Source organism: Thamnophis elegans, chromosome 5, assembly GCF_009769535.1.
Source record: "Thamnophis elegans isolate rThaEle1 chromosome 5, rThaEle1.pri, whole genome shotgun sequence".
In the NCBI taxonomy this organism is placed as follows: Eukaryota; Metazoa; Chordata; class Lepidosauria; order Squamata; family Colubridae; genus Thamnophis; species Thamnophis elegans.
In genome coordinates this window covers 97,025,527-97,043,016 of record NC_045545.1, presented here as the reverse complement: position 1 = coordinate 97,043,016, position 17,490 = coordinate 97,025,527, and positions in this window count along the sequence as shown.

The window sequence follows — 17,490 nt, the reverse complement described above, 5'->3', positions numbered from 1 at the left end:
CCGTTGACCACGTAGCGGCTTCACCATCCAAAGATAAAAGAACCATTCTGACCCTTAAAGTGTCAGATTCAAAGTCCCGCCCATATATTTCCATGTAGTTAAAGACTTGCATAAGAAAGGAGGGAAGGGTGGCTGAAGCACCATGAAAACGCACAGGCAAGGGAGGAATTTTAGCCATCCGATGTCGTCGAGGGGGGGCCTGGGGGGGAGGTCCCCTTTGATCAGCAAAACCTCTAGCCGCAGGGGGTGATACAGGCCGAGGGGGGGGGTGGGGGAGAATCCTGGCGTGGGTGACGTTGCCAACTTCTCCAGTCTCTTTCCTCCTCCCCCCTCCTGTCCTCCAAAAATGTTTGACCCCAATAATCAGGTAACTCACTCCGTTGTGGTTTTCTCACGGGGCCCTGGTGTTGATAATTTCTCCATTCAGCTTCATCGCCTCTTTGGCTCCAATAGTCAGGGAAATCACCCGCCTGAGGTTTCCTCACGGCCCCTGGCTCCAGCGAAGTTTGTTGAGGTGGTCTCTGGGTGAGTCCAGCATTCCAGCTTGTCTCTATTTCTCTTTGCCCCACTGAAGTTGACCAACGGGGTAGGGGGGAAGGCTCAGGCTGATTGGAAATTTGTAGTTGAAATAAATCTTCGTGCAGAGGTCGGTCAGACGGGCTGGGCTGGTGTAAAGAAAGGTCGGGAGGTCCCAGTTCACTGGAATCCGTCCCTCCCACGGCGCCTTCCTCTTCTCTGGTCGGAGAAGACATTATGTCCCTTCTCGGTAGACGTAAATCTCCTGGAAAGGGATATTATTCAGATCTTGCTTCTTGTCACGCCCCACTCCATTCCATAATTAGGAAAGAAGACCAAGAGACTCCATGGGTTGGAAATCCAAAGTACTTTTACTAATTATAAATGGTAAGCGAGCAGTAGTGAAGCAAGATCTGAATAATATGGCGCGAAAGCAATTGATATATGGCAAAGCCCGTTCCCCCCCTTAGGATCAAAGCTCCAGTCCAATCATAAGTCCTTCAAATGTCAGGTGTGAGATAACTTCAAAAAGACAGGCCAAGATGGAATGTGAAGGCCGTTGATGCAGGCGGGAAACACGTACGCATGCGTAAACCCCAACGACTGGAACATCCTAGAACATTCCTGCAGCAGACCTCCAGCACATCAATTAAAACCCTCCCACATACACGCCCCCCCCCTCCCGTTTCATGGCAGCTGAAGCAGCAGCAAAGCAGAAGCTGACACCCTCCAAGACGGAGGTGGCTGTGGTTTCCGTCATCCCGATTTGTGCATCTTGTTCCATCTTTGATGATAGGGGAAGAAATTTTAGCCCCCTCAGAAAGGGCCTGCAATCTGGGCGTCCTCCTGGATATGCGGCTTAGTTTAGAACAACACTGACGGCCATGACCAGGGGGGCTTTTTACCAGGTTCGCCTGGTACGTCAGTTGCGCCCCTTACTGGATTGGGATGCTCTGTGCACAGTCACTCATGCCCTCGTCCTTTCTCGCCTGGACTACTGTAACGCTCTCTACATGGGGCTGCCCTTGAAGAGCACCCGGAAGCTTCAACTGGTCCAGAATGCGGCTGCACAGGTTGTCATGGGGGCACCTAGGTGCTCCCATGTTACATCCCTTTTAGGCGGCCTGCACTGGTTGCTGGTTGTCTTCCGGGTGCGATTCAAGGTACTAATTATGACCTTTAAAGCGCTCCATGGCTTAGGCCTAGGGTACCTGCGAGACCACCTACTGCCACCGGTAGCCTCCCACCGTCCAGTGCGATCCCACAGAGTTGGCCTCCTCAGGGTGCCGTCGGCCAGACAGTGTCGGCTAGCGACCCCCAGGGGGAGAGCCTTCTCTGTGGGAGCCCCTTCCCTCTGGAATGAGCTGCTCCCGGAGCTTCGTATAATCCCCGACCTCCAGTCCTTCCGACGCGCCCTAAAAAGTTGGCTTTTCCAGCAAGCCAGCCTGGCCTGAACAAAACAAATCAAAGTATTGATTATTGTTAATGTTAATTTGAATTCTTTTAAAAAATGTGTTATTGTTAATTTTAATTGGGTTTGAGGATATCCTATTTAATTTCTTTTTAACTTTTGTAGTATGTGTTTCTTTTAATGTTGTATGCTGCCCTGCGTCCTTGGGAGAAGGGCGGCATATAAATCCAATAAACCTCAATCTCAACCTCAAATCTGCTGCCAGCTCCGCTGGCTCTGGCAGGCCACCACAAAAGGAGGCGTGTCAGTGTATAAGAAATTATGAGCTGGGATCGCCCTAACAACCAGTCAACCAATGGGAACTGTTTGGTGACTAAGAAACAGAATCTGTTGTGAGCCAAGGGAGAGGGCCCGGAGCCTGGGCGTGGCTTAGCTGAACTGGTCTGTATAAATATAAGTTCTGTGCTTACAGCTTCTGTGCTTGTGAATTTGGTTCTGGTTCTGCTACTCCGTTTCAAGAGCTGCATGGGTATTGTATAAATGCATCATGTTTTATGTTGTTGCATATAAACAAGGTTCTTCTAAAAATGAATCCTGATGAATGATTTACTCGTGCGCTGGATGGATTGCTGCAAACTCTAAAAAGTTTTCTGTCTCTTTTTTTTCAAAAAAATAAAGAATTAGCATTTACATTTTAAAGGCAGATTCGATCAAGTCCCCGACGTGGCAGAACAACGTAAGGTTATTTTTATTTTTAATCTCCGTATTGATTCTACAGGTTTATAACTTCATACATTTGGCAGAGTGAACCGGTCATGATACAAGCCTTTTAATCATATTATTATTGATTCCCTAATGGGATCCCTTCTCATCCTGAAAATCCGTGGGGAGCCAGAGTTCCTAAGTTGAAGTCCCAGACGGTTTCACTTCCTGGAATGTTCCGGAATGATCATCTGTCCCCTTGTGTCCACACACTTTTATTAGAAAAGGGCAAGAGATGAAAAGAAGGATGGCTACTTTGGTCAGGAAAAACACAATGAAGAGAACAAGGATGGATTGTTTCTGTGACTCTGTGGAGAAAAGACAAAACAGAATAACAGAGTTGGAAGGGACGTCTGTTTGCTCCTCCTTTACGTCTAATGGGAGGAGCCAATCATCTCCAAGCCTTACTCTCGGTCCCCTGCTTTTGTCTTAACTGTTCTTGCCTTCTGGCAGCTCTGCTCATGCGCGCAGTGGGAACAGGCTCCTCCTGTTCCTCTGTCTCGCTGATGTCAGACTCCAGAGCAGAAGTAGCAATAGCAATAGCAGTTAGGCTTATATACCGCTTCATAGGGCTTTCAGCCCTCTCTAAGCGGTTTACAGAGTCAGCATATCGCCCCCACAGTCTGGGTCCTCATTTCACCCACCTCGGAAGGATGGAAGGCTGAGTCAACCCTGAGCCGGTGAGATTAGAACAGCTGAACTGCAGATAACAGTCAGCTGAAGTGGCCTGCAGTACTGCACCCTAACCACTGTGCCACCTGGGCTCTGAAGTGGGTTGCCAATTTTTTTACTACCACCTACCTCTTGGGACACCCCCAAGTGTGAAGGTCTGCTGGAGAGGACTGTCCAACGATGTGTGTTGGATCTGGCAGGTCATCTGAGAGCTGACATCTCCTTGCCCGAGAGGGATTTCCACCACGCTGTCCACTCGGTACAAGGTGGTCTCATTTCTTTCAAAACCCACAATGTTGGTCTGGGCAACTGGTATTTCTTCCCCATCCTTCAACCAGATGACTGTGATCTCTCGGGGGAGGAATCCCTCCGCGGAGCAGTTGAAGGAGGCCCGAGACCCCACCGTGATTCTTCCTGTGAGCCCAATAATCACAGGCATGGCTGAGGGAGAAAGTGGAGAGAGAGAGGCATCAGTTGACGTTCCTCAGAGACGATACAGGAGGCCACGAGATGGTTTTTGGTCGGAGAGACTCAACTTTGTACATGGGATTTTACTCCCAGGTGTCCAGAGGTGGGATTCAAAAATTTCAGCAACTGGTTCTCTGCCTGGTTGCTGGATGGGTGTGGTCATGATGGGCATGGCCTACTCGGCCTCCTGCATCATGGGAGTATGTGTTTTCACCCTCCCCAGGGTCTGGAGGCTTTTTGGGGGGCTTTGCAAAAGACGCTTTCTTTCTTTTTGCCTCACCAGCCATAAACTTCACCGCACATCACTGCTGTTAACACTTTCAACTTCAACTTTAATAGATTTGTATGCTGCCCAATCCCGGAGGACTCCGGGCGGCTTACATAAAAAACAGTTTAAAAATATTAAAAAGAGTTTAAAATACAAGACAGAGACAGAGTAAAAGAGACACAACATACACTCGATTTTAATGGGGCTGAAGTCCAATCAAAGATCAGCAGCCCCAGACCTGCCGGAACAGCCAGGTCTTAACGGACTTTCGGAAGGCCGAGAGAGTGGGGAGGGTCCGGATCTCAGGGGGTAGATCGTTCCAGAGGGCTGGGGCAGCTACAGAGAAGGCTCTTCCCCGAGGAGCCGCCAGACGACATTGTGTGGTCGACGGTACCCGGAGAAGGCCCGCCCTGTGAGATCTTATTGGGCGCTGGGAGGTATGTTGCAGGAGGCGGTCACGGAGATATCCAGGTCCTAGGCCATGTAGGGCTTTAAAGGTAATAACCATCACTTTGAAGCATGTTCGGAGACCGATAGGGAGCCAGTACAGCTCACGGAGGATAGGTGTAACATGGGTGTACCTAGGTACACCCAGTATCACTCGCGCGGCTGCATTCTGGACCAATTGTAGTCTCCGAACACTTTTCAAGGGCAGCCCCATGTAGAGCGCGTTACAGTAGTCGAGACTTGAGGTGACGAGGGCGTGAGTGATCATTTGGAGTGCCTCCCGATCCAGGTAGGGCCGCAATTGGTGCACCAGGCGAACCTCGGCAAAAGATCCCCTGGTCACAGCTGACAAATAGTGTTCTAATGTCAGCTGTGGGTCCAGGAGAACACCCAAGTTGCGAGCCCTCTCTGAGGGGTGTATAATTTCAACCCCCAGGTTTAACGATGGAATATCTGGACTATCTTTGTGAGGCAACATCCAAAGCCACTCAGTCTTGTCAGGGTTGAGCGCAAGCTTGTTCATTCCCATCCAGACCCTGACAGCTTCCAGGCACTGGTACACTGGTACATTTTGGGTTCCCTTTTAGGTGCGATCAATTTGCACCAAAACAATTCTCCATGGACTGTGTTGAATTCTGCCGTAAAGTCTACAAAGGCAGCAAACTGTGATTTCCCCGTATTGAGGTATTTTGTAACTAGACGGCTGAAAAGAAAACTGTGGTCATGAGTAGCCTTCCTCTGTCCAAGGCCCACTTCTTCTTTTGCAAGGAATGTACAAGTAATGGAGGACAATTATTATGACCCAACTCCACCCCAATCCTTCTCTTCACTAGGTATGTGTAGCCCAGGGGTGGGTTCCTACCGGTTCGCACTGGTTCGGTAGAACCGGTTCGTCAAATCTACCAAACCAGTTAGAAGAGGTTCCACCAGTGGACCCAGAAAGCAGGCCACACCTACAGAAGAGGTTCCAAAACCACCTCTCTCTCTCTCTCTCTCTCTCTCTCTCTCTCTCACACACACACACACACACAGACTGACAGAGAGAGAGAGAGAGAAAGAGAAAGGAAGAAAGAAAGAAAGAAAAAAGAAAGAAAAAGAGTGAGAGAGAGATGAAAGAAAAAAGAAAAAGGGACAGAGAGACAAAAGGAAGGAAAGAGGAAAGAGAGGAGATAGAGAGAGAGAGAGAGACGAGAGAGAGAGAGAGAGAGAGAGAAAGAAAACACATGGCCTGCAAGCCCACTCCCACCAGGTCACATGGCTGGCAAGCCACTCCCACAAAGGAGGCCATACCCACAGAGTAGGTTCCAATTTTTTTTGAAACCCACCACTGGTCCCAGCCCATTGAAAAGAAGGACCAGGGGAGACATGAGAGCATCCTTCCAATATTTGAGGGGCTGCCACAAAGAAGAGGGAGTCAAGCTATTCTCCAAAGTCCCTGAAGGCAGGACAAGGAGCAATGGGTGGAAACTAATGAAGGAGAGAAGCAATCTGGAACTGAGGAGAGATTTCCTAACTGTGAGGACAATTAACCAGTAGAAGAAATTGCCCCCAGAACTTGTGAGTGCTCCAACACTGGAAACCTTTAAGAAGAGACTGGGTAGCCACTTTTCCAGAATGGAATAGAGTCTCCTGTTTGAGCAGGGGGGCTGGACTAGAAGACCTCTAAGGTCCCTTTCAACGGTGTTATCCTGTTATTCCTCCTCAGGAAAAGAGACGCACATATCTAAAATGATTAGTGAATTTGATTCCTTATGTTTAAGTGGGATGTTTCTCCACACTATATCTTGTAAATTCCAACATAATGAATCATATCTATTTATAGCGTGCCCCAGGATTGTTTTAGTAATAATGCTAATGTTTCTCATTGCATACATCTTCATTTTCACATGCCCCCTTTTTTTTTTAAAAAAAAAAATGCTATTGGCTCATCTATGTCTTATTATTTAACATTGCTCAATCTTATTGAATTGAGCAATATTTGTATGCCAAAATTAGCCCTTTCTCATTTCTTCTTTTCCATGCTGTAATCTTCTCATGTATAAACAGTTCTTGGTTTACTTATTTGGAAGTTAGTCAAATACGGCGATGCGCAAAATCCAGTATTTTCAAAAGGTTAAAACAATCATATAATATAAAAATATAAATTTGCCCCGTGCACTCTGATTGCTCATGTCAGGTGCAAGAAATCAGGAATCAGGATAGCATTCAAAAGTCCTGGAAGTTTATTTCATCTTACCTTTATAAACAAATCTGATCTAGTAATGATCAAGACATATTTAAGTATTTAATAAATTTATATGCCGCCCAATCCCGAAGGACTCCGGCGGCTTACAGAAATACATCTCTAAAAGAATAAAAAATTAAAAATATAGAGAAAAAAACAGATTAAAAGATCACTTCATGCACTCAATCTAGGCGGGGCTGGACCTCAACAGCCCCAGGCCTGCCGGAATAGCCAGGTTTTGGTAGCCTTTCGGAAGGCCGTGAGAGTGGGAAGGATCGGATCTCTGGGGGTAGATCATTCCATAGGGTCGGAGCGGCTACTGAGAAGGCCGTCCCTGGGTGGGGGGGGGTGGGTCGCCAGACGACATTGTCTGGTCAACAGCACCTGGAGAAGGCCCACCCTGTGTGATCTTATTGGCCGTTGGGAGGTATGTGGCAGAAGATGGTCTCGCAGATATCCGGGTCCTAGGGCAGGTAGGGCTTTAAAGGTAATAACCAGCACCTTGAAGCACGTTTGGAGACTGATAGGAAGCCAGTGCAGCTCGCGGAGGATAGGTGTAACATGGGTGTATCTTGGTACACCCAATATCGCTCGCGCGGCTGCATTCTGGACCAATTGTAGTCTCCGAACACTTTTCAGGGGCAGCCCCATGTAGAGCGCGTTACAGTAGTCAAGTCTTGAGGTGACGAGGGCGTGAGTGACCATTTGAAGTGCCTCCCGATCCAGGTAGGGCCGCAACTGGTGCACCAGGCGAACCTGGGCAAAGCCGCCCCCTGGTCACAGCTGACAAGTGATGTTCTAATGTCAGCTGCGGGTCCAGGAGTGAGTGCCAGTATTTTAATTGGTGCCAGATATGAGTCGAAGGACTTCAAAGGGGGCTGGACTTAAATAAATATAGATAATAAAGATATTAATCACTGTCCATTTTGAGTACATAGCAAAAAGAGGAAACTTGAGTATTCACAAGGTTGATGCGTTATGGTACAAAATTGCGACTGAAGCTAGATGTTCTGCTTCGGGTACCAAGAAGCCCCCTCCCAGAAGGTAATAAGGAAAACAAATTGTGAAGAGGCTGTGTGGCATTCGAGACAATCATGTGGACCCTGCTCAATCATAGCTTATAATGCTATCTCCTGGATAGAAGGGAGTGAGCTGCCAATAATCTGCCAATAAATAAGAAGATCAAGAGTGATAATTTTTTTAGCTCAATTAATAGACTGGGAAGCAGGAAAAAATGACTTAGAAATATATAATATATACAGAATAAATTCTCAATATGCCACAGTGAGGAATGTTGCAAGGGATTTTGAAAGAAAAAAAAAGGGAACAAGCTTGAGATTGTCCCTTTATATCTAAACTGAAAATTGATAATGTGGACATAATTGGTGGTGTAGAGATGCCAAACTGACGATACATTTCACTCCACCTGTTGGCGCAGCTTGGTCAGCTCCTACTCCTAGGTGTTTTCACTTCACCATCTTGGTTCCTCCCTGAGTGGCGCGGTGGTCTAGAGCTGGAGCTCTCGCCTCACAATCAGGAGGCTGTGAGTTCAATCCTTGGTAGAGGCAGACACATTAAGAATATATCTGCTGAACAAAACTCCGCATTGGTGATAGGAAGGGCATCTGGCCATTAAAACACTCTGCTAGCTCCATTGAGTTCTCCAGACTTTAACCCACAAGGGATTATGGGGTCGTTAAATGAAGATGATCTTGGTTCCTCCCTCCATAGATCATTTTATAAAATTTACCAAATTTTAATTCCATGAGAGTTGCAGGTCCTGGATTTTGGATTCATTCTGTAAGTTATTATAGTTGAGATACTCTGGTATTAAAACTATTTGTCAACTCACAAAGTTGCTCAAAAAAAGTTTGTCCGTCCGTAAGTAGAAGGTGGGCATTAACTGGCGGTCTCTGCTCAAACATCAGTTGCCCTTAATTTGACCCTACCAGGGAGCATAAGCAGAGGCTACACACCAAGAAGAATATGGTACTAGCCAGCAACCAAGCAATGAACAATATGCCAATTTCAGACAAACAAGCTAACAGGAAACAACAATCCAATCAAAGAACCATCAACACTGATAGAACAAGCATGTGTACATAAACAGAGAGAAACCCGTCTAGCACTGATGATGTTCCCTAATTGGGTAATGAAATGTCTGCAGGAAACCAACAAAGCTCAGACAGCATCAGGGGTCTCACAGTTCTCCTCTTCCTCCTCCTCCTCCACTCCACAACCCAGGGGTGGGTTCCTGCCAGTTCTAACCTTTTCTATAGAAGAGGTTCCACAAATCTACAGTGCCGTTTAGAACCAATTCCAGCTCCTTCCCCCCTCCCGTCCGGACATCATCAAGATGAAGAGCAAGAGGAGGAATTCTGGGAGTTGAAGTCCACAAGTCTTAAAGCTGTCAAGTTTGAACACCCCTGGGTTTTTTTTTCTAAAGGGTTAGGGGTACAAGGGTCTTGTAATTTGACAGCTTTAAGACTTGCATGCTTCAATGCCAGAGTTCCTGAGCCAACATGACTGGAGGAGGAATTCTGGGAGTTGAAGTCCACAAGTCTTAAAGCTGTCAAGTTTGAACACCACTGGGGTTTTTTTTCTAAAGGGTTAGGGGTGCAAGGGTCTTGTAACTTGACAGCTTTAAGACTTGCGTGCTTCAAATGCCAGAATTTCTGACCCAACATTTTGGTTGCTAAGCAAGAGAATTATAAAATGAGTTTCACCACATTTTATAAGTTGGCCACTCCCACCCGGTCACATGGCCAACAAACCACTTCCACCTGGTCATATGGCCAGCAAGCCACTCCCACCCGGTCACATGGCCAGCAAGCCACTTCCACAAAACAGGCCACACCCACAGAAGAGGTTCTAAAAAAAATTGAAACCCACCACTTCTTGCACTGATGATGTTCCCTAATTGGGTAATGAAATGTCTGCAAGGATACAACCAAGATCAGAGAGCAGTAAGAACTACACAGTTTTCCTCCTCCTCCCCCCTCCTCCTCCCCATATGACCAACTCCCTTTTAGCAGTGATGATGTTCTCTAGTTGGGTTATGAAACATCTCCAAGAAAACAACCAAGCTCAGAGAGCACCAAGGATAATCTCCAGTTCAACCCTGAGACACATATTTCCTCTTCTGTAACACTTCAGATATTCTTACTCCTGGGTTGGAGACAAGATGAAGGTGATGGGAATATGGCAGAAACGAGCAAGTTTGAGCCATGAAGGACATGGCCATCCCTGAGGTTGGAAGGAAGAAGAAGGAATTTCCTGATGATGAGAACAATTAATCAATGGAACAGCTTGCTTCCTGGAGTTATGGGTGCTCCATCATGGGAGATTTTCAAGAAAAGATTAAACAGCCGTTCTTCCAGAATGCCTTGAACAGAGGCCTGGACTAGATGACCTTTATGATCTTTCCAACCCACCTTATACGAGTAATTGAAGGTGTGGTCCCAACATCTTGAAGTCCCCACCCCAAGGATCAATCCAACCAGGTGGTCCCAGTTGATTCCAGAGCTCTGATGTTCTTCCTCACTTGTTCCTCACATAGCCACTTGGGGTGGAACCAATTAAATAAATCTCCTCCTCCTCCTCCAAATTAAACATACGAGACTGGCCTTTCCAGGGAAATCTGGTCATCACACTTTTCAGAAGAGCACAAGAGGCTTGAAGCAGCCTTCACATTCCTCTTGCCCTGGATTCTACTCCAGTTATAAATCCAAAAATGGAACCTGCCCAATCTCAACTATCAACACTCACCCAGATCCTGTGGGAGAAGCAAGAGTAGCAGCAGTAACAGCTGAAAAGGACCACCGATTCTCTTCAAGGAGCTCAAGGCAGCCATGCCAACAGCAGCAGGAGAAACATCTGGAGTGACTTTGCATCTTGCCCACTATGTCTTTCCTCCCACAGGAGAAGCAAAAGAGGAACTCTCGTTTCCTCGCAAATTTGGACCATTTCCCAAGTTTGAGTTATCAAGGAAGTGACCAATATTCACTCAAGGAGGTCATGGACAGTCCCATTCTCTGGTTGATTGGTTGACTCCAGTGATTTGAAGGTTTAACTAAATGACGGTTGGATCTGGGCTTGGAACGAGCTCCCTGTTGAGATCCGGACCCTTACTACCCTCCCGGCCTTCCACAAAGCCACCAAGTTCTGGCTGTTCCAGCAGGCTGGGGGGGGGGGGGGGGGCTGAGAAGCATCTACCTCCACGGAAATTGTGAATGTTGGTTTTGTTTTTAATATGTTGTCTTTGTCTCATTTCCCCTCTTCCCTTGTCTTTTGTGAGCCGCCCGGAGCCCTCCGGGAGTGGGCGGCATACAAGACAAATAAATAAATAATAAATAAATAAATAAATAAATAAATAAATAAATAAATAAATAAATAAATAAAGTGTGTGACGATCTATAGAAAGCCAGGAGTCTACTATGTCAGAGACAGTAGATGTTTGGCAGCTGATGGGACTTGGAGGCGGCCATCAAGGCAGCAAGAATTGTATTTGCCCCATCAAGGCAGCAAGAATTGTATTTGCCCCAAATTGGAAATTAAATAAGTTACCAACAGATGAAGAGATAATAGAAAAGAGATTAGACTGTGCAGAGATGAATAGGTTGACAATGAAAATAAAGGATAAAAGGAATCGGAGTAGTACTTCAAGACATGGGGAAGATTTATGATTGGCTAGAGAACAGGATCGTGGTTTTGAACTTGGGCCTGCTGATCGTGAAGTCTGCGTTCTAATCATAGAGCCACTGTGCCCTTTGATAGTAATTGCAACAGCACTTAGACTTATATACCGCTTCACAGTGCTTTTACAGCCCTCTCTAAACGGTTTACAGAGTCAGCCTCTTGCCTCCCCCCAACAATCTGGATCCTCATTTTACCAACCATGGAAAGATGGAAGGCTGAGTCAATCTTGAGCCTGGTGGGATTTGAACTGCCAAATTGCAGGCAGCCGGCAGGCAGCAGAAGACCCCTGCAGTACTGCGCTCTAACCACTGCGCCACCACAGAGTGATGGTCTATCTTAGTCCTAAAGTTTATTGGTTATAGGAAAAGATCTATAGAATGTAAAGATTCACCTACAAGTTTCCTAAAGGTTTTGTTTTTGTTGTTGGTTTTTTTGCAAATTTTTTTATTTCATTTATAAACATAAATGTTGAATGTTGAATGTTTATTTTATTTATATGCCGCCCTTTTCCCCCGAAGGGGACTCAGGGCGGCTCACAACTCAAACCAGGGAAGGGGGATACAGACAAAAAATTAAAAAACGACACAAAAACAATACATAATTTAAAACACACAACAGTCATACCAATTCGAGACAGGGGCAACAGCTCTTTAGCCCCAGGCCTGTCGGAACAGCCAGGTTTTAAAGGCCTTGCGGAAGGCCTGGAGGGTGGTGAGGGTTCGAATCTCCACGGGGAGTTCGTTCCAGAGGGTCGGAGCAGCCACAGAGAAGGCCCTCCTCCGGGGAGTCGCCAGTCGACACTGGCCGGCGGATGGAATTCGGAGGAGGCCTAATCTGTGGGATCTAATCGGTCTAGTGGAGGTGATTGGCAAAAACATAAAAAATCTCATCCATTACATACAGCATGTCGTTTGGCTACAAGTGTTTTTGCACCCATATTCTCAATTACATTTACAATCACAGATTTTCCATCTACTATAACTAAATACCTCACTTTCATTGTACAACGTATATTCAATTACGATTAATATTTTCTTTTCTTTTCAATAATCCTAATTCCCTTACATTCTTGATTGTCTGCTTAATAAGAATATGCCTTCATATAATTGCTTATCCCATTCTGAATATTTTTACAATATAAAAAAGATTTACCAACTATTTATATTTATATATCGCTGTTTTCAATTGTGTATAATCCCACCAATCGTCTCTTGCTTTTGTGGTTTTGAAACTGGAGACTCTGTGATTCAAAAATGGTAAATGGGGAAAATGATAACATTGAGCCAAGAATAAGGAAAGCCGGCAACTAATTTTTGGATTTTTGAAATGTAAGCATTTAAATTTCTTTGAGGACTTTGATTGTGGTTTTCCTTTTTAAAGAGGCAACTGGACTTTTCTGGTTTCTCTTTGAAGATGTTTTCTTTCTCCTCCAAGAAGCTTCTTCACCTTCTGGATGGCTGAGAATCTTCATAGACATTTGACTTTGCTTTCTTCTCTGCTCTTTTGGTATAAGACCCTTATCAGTGGTTATTTAGAGTAACCGAGTTGGGAGGGACCTTGGAGGTCATCTAGTTCAACCCCCTGCTTAGGCAGGAAACCCTACACCACTTCAGACAAATGGTTAGGGCAAGAAGTACTAATGGGCGGAAGGAGAGAAGCAGTGAGGTTTATGGCTGGTGAGGCACTGACACAGGGGTTTCAAATTTTTTTAGACTTGTGGACTTCAACTCCCAGAATTCCACAGCCAGGCATGCCTCAGTTCCGATTTAAAGCGACAGCATTTGTTTTTCTCCCTTTGCGAAAAAGTTTTCCATCATTCTTTTTCTTCTCCCTCCCCCTCCTTCCTCCCTCTCTCCCTCCCTACCCCCTCTCTCAAACAGACACACACACACACACAGAAGTTAGATCCCTCTCTCACTCACTCAATCTCAAACAAACACAAACACAGAAGTTGGATTGGATATATTTTCCAATGGCTTGAAAGCAACTCCTCTGCTATATCCCCCCCCCATTCCCCTGTTGCCTTCCAATCCGAGCCTTTGATTGCAGATGGAGCCACGTTGTCTTTTCAAACTTGTAATCAGTGAAGCTGGGCTTATATACTATTATCCAGGTTTGTGAGTGTGTGTTTGTGTTTGAAAAGGCAACGTGGCTCTGCATGCAATCAAACTTTTTTGAATTCCTCCCCCTCCCTCCGACCCACACGTACCTTTTCCAGCTGCTTCAGAGAGGATTTCAACCCTGCTCTTGCCTGCCATCATGGAAAGAAAAAAAAATGTAAAAGGAAAAAGGCAAGAGCTCTGAGGTCAGACTGAGCTAGTTGCTGCCAGAGCCTCTAAAAAGCCTCTAAAAAAAACGCCCTCTACAGGAGGCAGGAGAATGACGTGCCTCATCTACATAAGGAATTTTTCGGCTTTTAACCCTTGCTTAGCTCTGCTCGAGTGATCATAAAAGTCAGACTAAATGAGGCACATTGTTCTCCTGCCTCCTCCTGTAGAGGGCGCATTTTTAGAGGCTTTTTTTAAACAGTTAAGCACTAAGCAGAGTCATCCATGGTGATTCTGGCAGCAACTAGCTCAGCCTTTTTCCTTTTACATTTTATTTTCCTTTTCATGATGACAGTGGTGAGGCTCTGCCTCCCCCGCCTCCCCTGACTGCACGTCCCTGGAGAGAAGCAACTTAGAACTAAGAAGAAATTTCCTGGCGGTTAGAACAATGAATCAGTGGAACAGAAGTTGCCTCCAGAAGTTGTGAATGCTCCAACACTGGACTTTTTTAAAGAAGATGTTGGACAGCCATTTGTCTGAAGTGGTGTAGGCTTTCCTGCCTAGGCAGGGGGTTGGACTAGAAGATCTCCAAGGTCCCTCCCGACTCTGTTGTTTCATTCTTCTATACGCCTCTTCATTGCATCACCCAGCAAGCTTCAACCGAGCTTGACTCAGAAAAACCAATAAGGTCAGCTATGAACCCTGTATGACCCCATGAGAAATCTGCCTACAGCCACACTTCTTGCACAGAAACAGGAAGCTCAAGCTCAAAGCCCAAGAGAAGTATAAATAACCTTCTCTCCCCACTCCATGTGGTCAGCTGCACCAGAGAACCATGTGATTGGGGGGTTCTGCTTCATTAAAGCATCTTTCCAAGCAGCCTCCATGTTTCCAGTGTCTTTCTCCCCACTTGCCCTGAACCAGGTGGGCATTTCTTCCAACAGTTATTTGTCTGTTCATTTTTTTGCAGGCATAGATACCAATATGTCAAATAAGTACAGCAAAATATCTAAAATATATCTTTCTTTGCACCCATGATGTAAGTTATAGAACGACATAATTCCTGGCAAATTATCTCTGTACAAATAATATATAGGCAAAAGTATTGAAGGTAGACATTTAACATTTTATATCACTTCTTCGTATTTCGAAAGCATGTCTAAAGTTAAAGATAAAAGTTCCTCTTGCACATATGTGCTAGTCGTTCCCGACTCTAGGGGACGGTGCTCATCTCCATTTCAAAGCCGAAGAGCCAGCACTGTCCAAAGATGTCTCCGTGGTCATGAGGCCCGCATGGCTAAAAGCAGAAGGCGCACAGAACACTGTTCCCTTCCCATCAAAGGTGGTTCCTATTTTTCTACTTGCATTTTTTACCTGCTTTCGGACTGGTAGGTTGGCAGAAGCTGGGACAAGCAACAGGAGCTCACTCCGTTAGACAGCACTCGGGATTCGAACCACCGAACTGCCAACCCTTCTGATCGACAAACTCAGCATCTTAGCCATTGAGCCACTGTGACCCTGCCTGCCTGCACACCTGAATACATGTGTTTTTAAAATATTTGCTCCTTTATAACTTCTGTAAGCAAATACATAACTGTATGTAGTGTATTTTATTCATTTTTACTAAATTTTATAAATTAATATATATGCAAAAAGAAACCCATAGTGATGCTATTTAAGCATAAGATGGAACCAATAGCAATAGCAATAGCAGTTAGACTTATATACCGCTTCATAGGGCTTTCAGCCCTCTCTAAGCAGTTTACAGAGTCAGCATATCGCCCCCAACAACAATCCGGGTCCTCATTTCACCCACCTCGGAAGGATGGAAGGCTGAGTCAACCTTGAGCCGGTGAGATTTGAACCGCCGAACTGCAGATAACAGTCAGCCGAAGTGGCCTGCAGTACTGCACCCTAACCACTGCGCCACCTCGGCTCTAGCCAAGAACTTAAAATAGGTTAGCAATTCATTAGAATAAGCCTCGCAATACATACAGGTAGTTTTGTAACAGTTTCTGAATTATCACACATGTTTAGTAGAAAAATGCAAGGAGTGGTTTGGAGAGAAGCATAGCTGCATCCCAGAATTAAAGGTAAAGGTTCCCTCACACATATGTGCCAGTCGTTCTCGACTCTAGGGGGCGGTGCTCATCTCTGTTTCAAAGCTGAAGAGCCAGCGCTGTCGAAGACGTCTCCGTGGTCATGTGCCCGGCATGACTAAACTGCGAAGGCGCACAGAACGCTGTTCCCTTCCCACCAAGGTTGGTTCCTATTTTTCTACTTGCATTTTTTATGTGTTTTCGAACTTCTAGGTTGGCAGAAGCTGGGACAAGTAACAGGAGCTCACTCCATTATGCAGCACTAGGGATTCGAACTGCCAAACTGCCAACCTTCCTGATTGACAAGCTCAGTATCTTAACCCCTGAGTCACTGCGTCCCTCACATCCCAGAATTATTGCTCCTTAATAACTTCTGTAAGTAAATACTTTTTTCTTTCTTTCCTAATAATTTCAATGCGTGTCCAAAAGAACAATTTCTTCAGTTTTCTTCCTTCCTTTCTTTTCAAAATAAAGAAATCGGCATTTACATTTTAAGGAAGGTTCGATGACATCCCAGACATAGCAAAACAAAGTAAGGATATTTTTCTTTTCCATCTTCATGTTGAGTCTCCAGGTTTACTAACTTTACAAATTGAGCAGAGGGAACCGCTCATTATACAAGCATTTTAATAATATTGTCATTGATCCCTAATCGGATCCTTTCCCATCCTGAAAATCCATGTTGGAAACGGAAGTCCCCTAACTTGATGTTCCAGACAGTCTCACTTCCTGGAATGTTACGGAATGATCTTCTGTCCTCTTGCATTCACACACTTTTATTAGGAAAAGGCAGGTGATGAAAAGAAAGATGGCTACTTTGGCCAGGAAAAGCCCAAGGCAGAGAACAAGGATGGAGTGTTTCTGTGAGCCTGTGGAGAAAAGACAGTGTTAACAAAACAGAATAACAGAGTGGAAGGGACCTTGGAGGTCTTCTAGTCTAGCCACCTGCTCAAGCAGGAGACCCTTACAGATTAACAGAATAACAGAAGACTTGGAAGGACCTTGGAGGTCTTCTAGTCCAGCCCCCTGCTCAAGCAGGAGACTCTTACAGAATTACAAAGCCACAGTTGGAAGGGACCTTGGAGGTCTTCTAGTCCAGCCCCCTGCTCAAGCAGGAGACCCTTACAGAATTACAGAATAACAGAGTTGGAAGGGACCTTGGAGGTCTTCTAGTCCAACCCCCTGCTCAAGCAGGAGACCCTTACAGAATTACAGAATAACAGAGTTGGAAGGGACCTTGGAGGTCTTCTAGTCCAGCCCCTGCTCAAGGAGGAGACCCTTACAGAATCACAGAAGGAGAGAGTTGGAAGGGACCTTGGAGGTCATCTAGTCCAGCCCCCTGCCTCGAGCGGGAGACCCTATACCATTCTGGACAAATGGTTGTCCAGTCTCTTCTTGAAAACCTCCACTGATGGAGCACCCACAATTTCTGGTGGCAAGCTGTTCCACTGGTTAAGTGTCCTCACTGTCAGGAAGGGCCTCCTTAATTCTTCTTGTCCTGCCTTCTGGTGCTTTGGAAAGGAAGTTGCCCCTATTTCTTTTGTGACATCTCCTCAAATATTGGAAACCTGCGATCATGTCATTGCTAGTCCTTCTATTCTGGGCTGTCAAACTCAATTTCATTGAGGGCCGCATCAGGATTGTGTTTGACCTCGGGA